At 45.6% G+C, this 12,947-nt stretch overlaps 1 long non-coding RNA gene across 1 annotated transcript; it reads left to right on the top strand.

The window, feature by feature from the left end:
- The first annotated feature begins 630 nt into the window (after positions 1 to 630).
- On the top strand, positions 631 to 3,078 carry LOC125526489. The gene is made up of 3 exons (XR_007291714.1): positions 631 to 1,005; positions 2,716 to 2,784; positions 2,883 to 3,078. It is a non-coding gene; the product is annotated as an uncharacterized LOC125526489 (long non-coding RNA).
- Positions 3,079 to 12,947: the final 9,869 nt, after the last annotated feature.

Here is a 12,947-nt window from a genome sequence, read left to right as displayed (position 1 = left end):
CTCAAAAAATGGAAAATGATTTTTTCGTGCAAAGAAAATGATAACTTCCTTACGCAACATTGTTTGGAATTCCAAGATGCACCCTTGTGCACAATATGAGACCATTTGAACAAACTATGCCATGAATGTGGCCATAAGATTGATCATTTGGCTTGAAAGCCATGAATCTTCACGCATGATAGCTCATTACCATATTACAAGTGTACCTAAAAATGATTTTTGGAAAAAACAATGAGGAAACTATGAAGTTGTTGTAGTTCAAATTTGACCCGGTTCCTCCTGATTTGGTACAAGGTCGTTTAAATGGCTAAAAAAAGGTTAGAACGATCGGAAATGCATACAAGTTGGTTATCATCCATAAAATATGGTATAAGTTGAGGGAAAATTTTAGTGGTTCCATTTTTCAAAATATCATTGGTAGTTGCTTCATAAACACTTTTGTTTTTAGCACTTAGAGACTATATTTTAAATTACACCCGTGGTCTCCAACCAATCAGGACGTCTCCCCCGGATCACCCTACTGTGGGCGATCTAAACCGTCCGATCGTCCCGGATCCGACGGCAGACTTGACCCCCTCATCGTCTCACCCAAGTAGCTAGCCCTAAAACAACCCGCACCACTCGTCCTCTCGTCCCCCTCTCTCCTATGCATCCACAACCACCGCCCTATCCCTCCCTCGGAACTCGATCCGCCGCCGCCCCCAAACCTGAGCGCCCTACTCCTAGAGACCGGCGTCGCCGCGGCCAGGAGAGTCTCGCAACGCGGGGCCGCACCCGCGACCTGCTACCCCGCGCCCGCGCCAACTCCAGCAGTTGGCTTGCTCGCTTGTTGTTCCAGGTGAGTGCTGGTGGAGCTCGAATCGGGGAGGAGGAAGGCTGCAGATCCGGCAGGCGAGGAGGCTAGCCGTGGGTTGCAAGAAGGCGGTGGTGGTGTGTGCGCTCGTCGGCGTCCTCGGCGTCCTCTCCGCTGTGCTCAGCTTCGCCGCCGAGGGCACCCGCGTCAAGGTACAAACCGTCCTGTACCCACCCAGGTTTACCAGTTTCTAGCGCATCTCGTCGGGAAACCACCCCCTTTTTCTTTACTTGCTACTGCGGTTAAGTTACGCGTTGCTGCTAGATCTTGTTCCCCCGCCACCCCACCCCACCACCGAAGAACAAGAAACGCCGACAGGTAGAGGGCCGGAGTAGTCGCTTGTTGCAGCTGTGGTGGCGTAACTATCGGTCTCGGAGCTTGTGGATCCATCCATCGATCCTCTTGTCGCGCATTAGCGCATTGGGGATTTCCATACCCGGTGGTGGTAGGCGTGGCCGCTTCTCTAAGCGGCCATGTTCAAGCAAAGCGTGCTGGACCTACTGATTTGCCCTGAATGAAGATCGTTTGCGAGGCAGAGTGGAGTGGGGTGGATGCTTGGCCTGACATTGGTTGGCCCAGTCCCTCCAACCTAACTAAGATAACATGATTGGGTGATTCCCAGCTTGTTTCCATTCCCATGGAGCTCAGTAGCTGCTGCTGCTAGAATGTGTAGTATGTATGGTGTGCTGCGTTCGGCGGTGCGTAGGCAACACTCATGGCTGTCAATTCTGTCATCATCGATATGTTCTCGATACGTAAGCCCTTTGATTGTACTATATTATTTGATTGGGCAATCCCTTGTAGCCAAAATAGTATGATTGGCTAATTCGGTAACGATTTGTCCAAGTTGTCGCTTTCCATGGAGCTGACCGACAAATGCACAATGCGATAGAATCTGTCTAGTACGTTACGTATGGTACGTCCGACGGTTCATAAACGCCATTCATGGCAATCTATTTTGTCAGGATCGATAAGTTCTCCATAAATCTATCCCTTGAGTGTACTAGTTGGGATAACTGTTTATATTTTTGATGTGGCGATGCATAAACGCCATTCGTGGCAATCTATTTTGTCGTGGTCGATAAGTTCTTGGTATATATATCCCTTGTCAAGGTAAAACCGTCCAGCGGTCTCCAGCGCATCTCGTCGCGTAGGAAACCGCCCCCCTTTTTGCTTCACTTTGCTTACTGCTGCGGTTAAGTTACACGCTACTGCTAGATCTCATCACCCCGCCACCCTGCCACCAACCAAGAAGAAACAACGGTAGGTGCGCTGCGCAGGCAGAGGGAAGAGGCCTTATTAGCTACTTGTTGCTGATGTGGTGATGCTAGTAGTATCGATCTCGTAGCTTGGGGATCGACCCTCCAGCTTTGCAAAGTGCATTGGGGATTTTCTTCATTAGCCAGCAATGGTAGTAGGTGTGGCTGCTTCACCACGCGGCCTTGTTCAACCAAAGCATCCTGCTACTACTGTGATTACTGACTGATTTGCCCTCAACGAAGATCATTGCGAGGCCAACTGGAGTGGATTGGGTGGATGCTTTCTTGGCCTAAATTGCCTCACACAATCCCTCTCTTCTAACTAAAATAGTATGATTCGGTCAGCATTTGTGCATCTTGCTTCCTTTCCATGGAGCTCACTTGCTGCTTCTAGAATGTGTAGTATGTATGTATGCTACATGCAGCGATGCATATGCGACATTCATGGCGGTCTATTCTGTCGTTATCGATATGTTCTAGAAAGCTAATAAATAGTTTGAAATTGTGAATAAGATGGTAAAGCAGTCATAATCATGTCAAACTTTTTTGTTGTCTCAATAATATGTTGTTCAAAATTAACAGCGCCTAATGTTTTATTTCCAGACAATGTTGATATGGGAACTACGTGTGGTAAATACTTCCAAGTTTGCTGGCTGAGTATCATCGACCCTGGTATCTAGCACCACATTTCTCATTGTGTTACCTAGTTCATACTTTGATATACAACAAATGGGTTTCTGATCATGCTCTGTTCCTTGTTGAATTTTCAGGCAATTCCGACATCATCAACGCAACACCAGCTGTACAAAATAACTAAAAATTCCCAGACTGTACCCTATTCAAACTATGCTGCATATCAGCACATGCTAATTGTTAATGTGCATGCTCAACCAGAAATCAGAATTGCCTCTGTAAGATGTTGTTTGTCAGTCGTCTAACAGCAACTTGGTTCTGATTATCTTCTTAGTGATGTTGTCTTGTTCTGCTTCTGAAGTAGTACTGCTTTATCCAAGCCTGGATCTCCTATATACTGTAGTCCTGCCATGCAATCTGATCCTGACACAAAACATTACTCTGTCTAACCCATGTCAGATTTATAACATAGTAATATCGTGTAGCTTGAATATTTGTAAAATGGCGGGCAAATGTTGCTGCAAAGATATTAGTGGTATATGTGCATGCATTTGACAATATGATTTCACATGTGTGTTTGAACATTAACCATACAGATTATGGTACTCTTAATTTGGTGCAGTTGAATGAGTGCTTGGTGTTGATATTTCCTTAAATGAGCATTATTTTGTCTTATAATAGATTGATTTGCACTGTTTTGGTTAATCATAGTCCCACAACCGTATGTGATTTAATTGACTGAGATGTTGCAGTAGACTTTGTTGCTAGCTATTTAAGATCACTTAAGATATTATATAAACATCATGTTGGGATAGTGGTGGTCATCGTGTTAAATAAATTGTAACACTAGTAGTCTAGTTGAAATTTTGATCAAATTGGAACTTTCATATGCTTATAAAGCTTTCCTATGAACATTCATAGGGATTTTAGCATGGATGCTGTTGGCCCTTTGTATTAAAATTAGTGTATGTACAAACTAAATGTTAAAATGGCAGGGATTTCTGATGGTGGTCGTCACGACCTATGAACATTTTACTTGAACATTAAATTCTCCAGAAAATGTTCTTACTGGACCTGATAGTCGTCACGACCCAATTATACTTGTACTATTAAGATGCCATGGCCCAAAATAACCTGGGCTGAAAAGCTATTCAGAAATATAAGCAGGCCTCGACTCAAATACAAAATATAAACAAAAAGGAAATGAACTATGTGGAAAGGTAAAGGCCCATGATAGAAAAGGCCCAAAAACATCAAGGAAAAAAAATCATAAATGGGCTGAATTAATGGGCTCGGCCCAAATAGACACCTAATCGGACTGGGCTGAATCTTATCAACGACCTTTTCAATTGGTCGCAATTTTGCCATGTCGGATTGCCACGTCGGATCCGACGTGGCCTGGGCAGACAGCCAGTGACCAAAACAAAAGGTCATGGGTTCCACGACCTTTTGTGAGAAGGTCATTAATTTCAGTTTACGACCGCCAACTTTTGACCTTTTGTTTTTGGTCACAAAAAGGTCGCAAATGAAAAACAATGACCTTTCAGTGACCAATAGTGATGGTCGCAAGTTGACATATTTCTTGTAGTGGGAGGAGGGAGACGAGGCAAGGTGGTGGATGTCGCTAGCAAAGGGATCAGGAGGGAGAGATCGAGAAAAGGGGTTCGAGGGGAGATGGCGGCGCTGCGGGAGGGAGAGGGTGAGATCGGGCGGAGGGGTATCGGGCGCCCTAGCGGCTAGGGTTAGCAGCGAGGGCTGCTGGCCTTAGGTGCACATGGGCCTAGGTGGGCCAGGGTGGGAGTTGGGAGGCCCAGCTGGGCTGGCTCTCCTCTCTCTCTCTCTAATTCTAATCTTGACAGAAAACTTGCAAGGAAAATGAAGGGTAGAGTTGGAATTCCAACAAGTGACATATTTTCCTGGAGTTAGAAAAATACAGAGGATTTAATGAAAATGGTTGGAAAGAGTTTAGAAGATACTAATTCAAATAAGTTTGACTAAAACTCAAACTGTTTGAATTTGGAAGCTATTTAAATAGAGACCAAATGAGATGAGATTTTAACTGGTAATCCTACATGAATAGCTTGATTTATGGGCAGAAGCTGGACATTTATGGATAAAGTAAAATTGCAACTCAATTTTACTAAAAGGCTCCAAAGGAAGAAAAGAAGTTGAGTTGGATAAAAACGAAATTTGAAGAACGGTGCAAATGTGTTATGGGTGATTCCAAGACAATGGAATGGTTTAATATAGCTCCCTAAATATTGGGAGGATATGTTATAAAGAGAACTCACCATGTGAATTCCCTCGGTTTAAATAGATCGAAAGATCTATGCAATTTATTTAAGAGAAAACATTTAATTTGGTAATGATGACATGATTCAATGCAAGGATGCGATGAAGACTGAAACAACCAAATAAAACACACAACGACAACGAAGAACATGGAAGGCGTTTGGAGCGTCGGGCTCGGGTCATCACAGCGGGCCAGAGACACACCTGCATGTCATTTTTTGGGCCGTCCATGACAGAAAAGATTGTGGTAGAAGCGAGGGCGTGGAAAGTTTCGGGTAGTTTCCAGTTATGGTGGGTGATCGGGGCCGAGTGATGCACTATGGTTTGCGCATTTCTCTCGTACGTCGGCACGTGTGTGCGCGCGAGGTGTTGGCTCTACCTGAACCCAAACGAGGTGTTCCCTTACTGAACCTGAGATATTGCACTAGCTACCTTACTGAACCTGAGCGGTCAATCCCTTGGCTGTCAACTAAACCCGAGCAATTCCTTCGCTGTTGACTGAACCCAAGCGATTCCTTTGCTAGTGCTTCTAACTGAACCCGAGCGATCGATCGCTGCCGCTGCTTACTGAAGCCGATCGAGCCCCCGTGCGAGACATAGCAAGCTGGTGTTGGGTTGCCCCTTGATGAATAGTGACTGTTGCTACTGCTGAAAGGATCGAGAAGAGGTGTCTAGAAGGGGGGGGGTGATTAGACCCTCAAGGAACAAAAGTAGCAGTTTTTAAGTTCTTTAAGTTAAGGTGGAGTTTTAGCACAAGTTTAAACATTCACAATACATTTCAAGCAAGCAATGAAAGAGTATATGAGCAGCGAAAAGTAAATCATGCAAATTGCAAGAAAGTAAAGGGATGGGATTGGAATGTGCAAACGCAATTGGAGACACGGAGATTTTTGGTGTCGTTCCAATAGGTGGTGCTATCGTACATCCATGTTGGTGGAGACTTCAACCCACGAAGGGTAACGGTTGCGCGAGTCCACAGAGGGATCCACCCATGAAGCATCCACAAAGAAGAAACCTTGTCTATTCCACCATGGCGATCGCCCACGAAGGACTTGCCCTCGTGGGGAAGGGCTGGAGAGGGGGGGTGTGGAGGGGGGGGGGTGATTAGACCCTCAAGGAACAAAAGTAGCAGTTTTTAAGTTCTTTAAGTTAAGGTGGAGTTTTAGCACAAGTTTAAACATTCACAATACATTTCAAGCAAGCAATGAAAGAGTATATGAGCAGCGAAAAGTAAATCATGCAAATTGCAAGAAAGTAAAGGGATGGGATTGGAATGTGCAAACGCAATTGGAGACACGGAGATTTTTGGTGTCGTTCCAATAGGTGGTGCTATCGTACATCCATGTTGGTGGAGACTTCAACCCACGAAGGGTAACGGTTGCGCGAGTCCACAGAGGGATCCACCCATGAAGCATCCACAAAGAAGAAACCTTGTCTATTCCACCATGGCGATCGCCCACGAAGGACTTGCCTCACTTGGGTAGATCTTCACGAAGTAGGCGATCTCCTTGCCCTTACAAACTCCTTGGTTCAACTCCACAATCTTGACGGAGACTGCCAATTGACACCTAACCAATCTAGGAGACACCACTCTCCAAAAGGTAATAGATGGTGTGTTGATGATGAACTCCTTTCTCTTGTGCTTGAAATTATAGTCTCCCCAACACTCAACTCTCTCACACAGATTTGGATATGGTGGAGAGATGATTTGAGTGGAAAGCAACTTGGGAAGGCTAGAGATCAAGATTCTTGTGGTTGGATTGGAATGTCTTGGTCTCAACACATGAGTAGGTGGTTCTCTATCAGAAAATGAATGCTGGAAGTGTAGCCACGTGTGATGGCTCTCTCTAAGAAGGAGAAGGGGGTGGAGGGGTATTTATAGCCTCCACACAAAATCTAACCGTTAAACATAATTTACCAAACTCGGTGGGACCGAATAGTGAAACTCGTGAGATCGACCTGGTTCAAAATGTGAACGTTATGCTTTTCGGTGGGACCGATATGATCAACTCAATGAGACCGATGTGCTAGGGTTAGGGTAAAACCTAAACTCGGTTTGACCGATTACACAAACTCGGTGAGATCGGTTTTGGTAATGAGCAAACAGAGAGTTGGTCAAGCAATCTCGATGGGACTGACTGCATATCTCGGTAAGACCGAAATAATTGCAACAGGCAACAGAGAGTTTGGAAGCCCATATCGGTGAGACCGAGATCCCATTGGTGAGACTGAACTGACTAGGGTTTCTGAAAGTGGCTTTGTCAAGTGAACTCAGTGGCACCGGATAGATCAAATCGGTGGGACCGAGTTTGACTTTAAGTTTACGACATATTTGGAATTGAGAAAGTGGTTGAGAGGCTTTGGAGCATATCACTAAGCACTTTGGGCAAGTGGACCATTAGGCAACACCCCATCTCCTTTTAATAGTATTGGCTTTTCCTATGGACTCAATGTGATCTTGGATCACTAAAATGGAAATATAGAGTCTTGTGCTTTTGCCAATATGTGTCCTTAGCATCTTGAAGGGGTTCCACATCCTCTTGTCCATGCCACGCCTTTGTTGAACTTTCTGAAATATACTAGATAAAAATATTAGTCCAACAAGAGATATGTTGACATTAATTACCAAAATCAACCAGGAAGCACTTGTGCTTTCAACCATGCGTGCGATACGTAGAACGAGACGAGATGTGGTGAGTCAAGCTGGTTGGCTGGCTATGGATGAACAGTTCCCAGGTGGGGTTGGATGAAGAGGACCCCGCGTGGTTGCCACTGGATGAACAGGATGCCAAGGAGGCCGCCACACCCCAGCCGTGATGTAGGGTTGAACCCTAGATGGCCGATATTTCACGACAGGAGCGTATCCCGCGAAGAACACAAGAACACGAGGGGAAACACGAGGGGAAATCACAAAGGGGAACACAAGAGGAACACTCAAACACACAAGTATGATTACACATGTGCTAGATCCATGAACACAAAAGGAGATACAATATCCACGATCAACAAGGGACGATACACGATAACTGGTTCTTCTCCAAAGGAGGTCTTGACGGGGCCACCAAAAAGGGGGTCTTGAATCCAAGGGGATCTTCTCCGAAGAGGGGCAGCGGTCTCTCTCGTGGAGTAGATCCGTAATGGATGAGCAAAGCTCTATCTCTAATGAGCTACTACTTTGCTAACCCTAAAAATGGGGGGAGGAGGTCTATTTATAGTCTAAGCCACGAAGGGGTAAGTGAGCGGGCGAAGTGCGTACATGGGCCTCGGCCCGGAGGCATGCACGCTGGCAAGGCCGGATGATCCGGATGGGGGTCCAGATGATCCGGGCATCGTCCGGATGATCCGGGACCTCATCCGGATGATCCAGCCCCATCGAGGGGATTCTGCAAGGTTCAATCGTCGAGGTTGGGGGATTACCCGGATGATCCGGGTGGGCGCTTGGATGATCCGGCTGAATCCGGATGATCCGGCTTGGCGTCCGGATGTCCGACTCCAGCTCAGCAGCTACTCCGTCTTCTTCTCCTTTCTTCCGTCTTCTCTTCCATGCTTGGCCTTGGTACTTTGAATCTCCATGGTCATCTCGTATGAGCCTGAGTATACACAAGGTCCATGCATGAGGTAGTAACCATGTCTCATATGTGGAACGGGACGGATCGAAGAGGAGTGAGTTCACCTTGTGTCCAATGGTATATGGTCGAGGTCTCATCGAATGTCCTCTTGGGGCTTGGGGAGTAGTCGAAGTGTACATGGGGATGATCATAGGATGCTCTGCATCATCTCCCCCCTTGGGAAAGATCCGACCTCAGATCGTGATCCTCATCACCATTGAAACGGTTGTTGTGGACGGACTTGTAGTTGGATGGAGTTGAAGACATTGCGCAATACAAGTACTCCAAGGTGTCGCCGGAGTGGTATACATGCAAAAAGAGAAAACACAAACGACACTCGGAAATACAATGGTTAGCGCACACAAGGTGTCTATGAATTAGGTATGAGTCTGTGAGGCAAGATTGTGTGTGGCAAGACACATGATGCTTCACAAGATGATATAGAATGATATGCAAAGCATTCATGGGAGAAAAAACATTTGTAGTATGCACAAAAGTGGTGGGAATGTGATTAATGCGACCATTTTGCAAAATGATGTCATAATAGGACGGTTTAACAATAGCATGAATATGGCAATTGATGCTCAAAGTGATTATGTTGTCATGTAATTGACGGTGGGCAATATGATCATGATGTACGAAGATGCCATCAAGAAAGATCACAACAAATTTGCTAAGGAAGTGCACCAGCTCATATATCATGGATGACATGGGAATACAAGATGCAACAAGGCAATCATAATGTGAGTCAATCCATGCATAAGATGCAAATTTGTTATGGGTGTTGTTGTACCATAGCTCGATGTCGTGGTAGAATGTTGGTCCGGTGGTGCATCCACTAAGTCCGAGCACTCCTGATGTGGAGCATCCTACGGTCATCACCATGGACCTACCATCGTCTCACGAAGTGCCAAGAGGACCCATGACTCGAGCTAGAGCTAGAGCTCTCAAGACCGAGGTGACTTCTCTCCTTAGTGATATTACATATGATCCTCTCGAGACATGGCCACTACCTAAGTCCGAGACGTTGTGCATGATTAGGTACGAAGAGGACCCTCCCGAAGATGCACGTGAAGACGGACAAGTCCCCAAGTCCACGGATGAAGAGAACCAATGGAAGGAGACAAGGACACCTCCCAGGCCCCGGACATCTGGCCGTGACCCCGGACATCTGCCCCCTGCAGCGTCATCCGGCCTCAAGATGAAGGGAAAGGAGTACGTACTTTGCCCCATTTCTCCATACCAAGTGACTGCCGACAAGCAAGCCACCCATCGTGGAGAGAATAGTGAGAGAGCGAGCCACCAAAAAGAGAGTGAGAGCCACAAGCCCAAATCGAGTGCCTCCACGATGAGCGAAAAGACGAACTTAGTCCTATTTGCCACCAAAAGTGAGATACGAGGAGTGTGTGAGAACCCATCTAGTGTCCTACACTATGTCCTTTTGTGCAAGGACAACGCACCAAACGCTAACACCTCTCACGCTCTACCTTTAGTGTTGTCTTCTCTTTTATAGGAATTTCAAGATGTTTTCCCCGACAAGCTACCTCCGGGACTACCTCCACTACGAGGCATCGAGCAACGCATCGACCTCATCCCTGGAGCACCTCTTCCGAACAAAGCTCCCTACCGCGTCAACCCCGAAGAAACCAAAGAAATACAAAGGCTAGTAAAGCATCTCATAGACCATGGACATGTGCGTGAAAGTTTGAGTCCTTGTGTCATCCCGGTCATTCTTGTGCCAAAAAGAGACGGTAGCTTTCGCATGTGCTCCGATTGTAGACCTATCATTGCTATCACCGTTCACTATAGGTATCCCATTCCACGCCTTGATGATATGCTTGATGAACTTAGTGGTGCCACTATATTTTCCAAAATTGATCTTAAGAGTGGTTACTATCAAATCCTCATACAAGAGGGTGATGAATGGAAAACCACTTTTGAAACCAAGTTTGGATTGTATGAGTGGTTAGTCATGCCTATGGGTCTATCGGAAGCACCGGGTACTTTTATGCGTCTTATGAATCATGTCTTTCGCCCTTACATTGGTGTGTTTGTTATGGTCTACTTTGATGATATCCTTGTTTATAGCAAATCTCTTCAAGATCATGTCACCCATGTTCGAACCGTTTTGCAAACTCTTTGAAATGAGCATCTCTTTGCTAACATGGAAAAGTGCCTTTTCGGCGTTGATAAGCTCATTTTCTTGGGTTTTGTTGTATCTTCTAAGGGTGTTCATGTAGATTCCAACATCAATGCTATTAAGACTTGGCCCCAACCAACCAACTTGCAACCAGTGCAAAGTTTTCTTGGCCTTGCGGGTTTCTATCGTCCTTTTGTGAAAGATTTTCGCGCCATTGCTTCACCTTTTGTAAGTGCATCTAGTGCCACCCCCAGTTGGTTTTGGAGTATTGACGACAAACCTGGTTGAGGGACTAATGTTTTTGTGAGAATTGAGGGATAACACAGGTAGAAGTCCCTCATTGATTCGGTTTTCCTACCGGAGATGACCCCTAAAAATGTATGAAGACATTGAAGTCAAAGGTGGTATGTGAAGACATTCACATTGAAGACTATGACAAGAGAAGGCATAGCGTGAAGACTATGAAGCACGAAGACTTAGTTGTTTCGTCGTTCTTTTTCTTCTTTGTTGAGTCATAGGAACCACCGTACTGTTAAGTGGGGTCCAAGTGAACCAGTCAAAATGACTGAAGTGATTCTTAACCAAAATCCTATGTCTTCGAGCGAAGATAATGAGAGCAAATCTTATCCAGAGCTGGATAAGTCAGCTTTGCTTGTAGCTCAAGTAAAGTTGCCGTGTGTGTTTGAAATCTGACCGTTGGAACACGTGTCAGTTCCTTAGTGACCCAGGGTCATATCGGACAAATCAGGTCGAGTTGCCTAGTGGCTATAAATAGCCCACCCCTACACCATAAATTGGTTGGCTGCTCAGAGTTAGTGCACAGCTTTTGTCGTTTGAGAGCAACCCACCTCGAGCCTTTGAGAAAAAAATCCTTGCGAGGACAAAGCCCTAAACACCCAGAGCCAAAGAGTGTTAGGCATCACTTAAGTCTTCTTGTCTGTGTGATCTGAAGACTTATTACACTTGAGGACTGTGAATCCTCTAGCCGGTTAGGTGTCGTGTTCTGAGCATCCAAGAGTCATTGTGGATCGCAGGTGAACGAAGTTTGTGAAGGTTTGGAAGTATACCTTGAAGACTTACCAGAGTAATTGGGCGAGGACTGGGTGTCCTTAGCTCAAGGGAATAAGGTGAAGACACGGTCTTCTGTGTTGAATCTCAACTTCCCTAACCAGACATACAGTTGTCACAGCAACTGGAACTGGTCCAACAAATCATTGTCTTCAATGAGCCACTGGTTCTATCCTTCCCATCTGTTTATTTGCAGATTGGTCCTTGTGAAGTCATTGCCTGTTTGCATTATCTATTTGTCTTCACTGTGTGACTGCTTGTTCTGATTGGCTTCATACTGTCTTCCATCCCGATCCATATTGCCTAGCTACTATTAGTCTTTGTGCTTTCACTTCATTGAATACTTGACTATGGCTTGGCTAGTGTAGTCTACCTTCCGCTGCATGTGAATAGGTTCATTTCTATCATCTGCCTTCGAAACTTCCATGTTTTGAAGACTTTCATAAAAATCTCCTATTCACCCCCCTCGAGTCGATCACTAGCACTTTCAATTGGTATCAGAGCAAGGTACTCCCTTGTTCTGTGTGATTCGGTTTAACCACCTGGAGTTTTAGCTATGTCGACTTCAGGGATAATCAAAGTCTCCCCTGCGTGCCCCATCTTCGATGCAACTGAATATACCTATTGGAAGAATAAGATGCGCATGCATCTTGAAGCCATTGATGTCAACCTCTGGTATGTCGTCAAGAATGGCGTCCCCAAGGCTGGTGAAGGTGTCACCGCTGCTGATGTGAAGAAGTTCGTTCAACTGGACTCCACTGCCAGGAACATCATCTGTGGTCATCTGACCAAAGGGCAATATGGCCGTGTGAGTGCTCTGGAAACATCTAAGCTAGTCTGGGACTGGCTCTCCAAGGTCAACGTAGGCGTCTCAATCCAGAGAGATCAAAGAATCAGTGTCTTTCGCAACCTCTTCAACCGCTTCAAGAGAAACGACAAGGAGAATGTTCAGCTCACGTTTGATCGACTCACTGACATCACAAATGAGCTTCAAGCTCTCGGCGCTAATGAGATCACCAAGCATGAAATCGTCAAGACACTCCTGAGATCACTTGACAGCTCGTTTGACACCCTAGCCCTGATGATTCAAGAAC

The sequence above is a fragment of the Triticum urartu genome, unplaced genomic scaffold (genome assembly GCF_003073215.2).
Source record: "Triticum urartu cultivar G1812 unplaced genomic scaffold, Tu2.1 TuUngrouped_contig_10290, whole genome shotgun sequence".
NCBI classification, from domain to species: Eukaryota; Viridiplantae; Streptophyta; class Magnoliopsida; order Poales; family Poaceae; genus Triticum; species Triticum urartu.
This window is presented reverse-complemented; position numbering and strand designations above follow the sequence as displayed.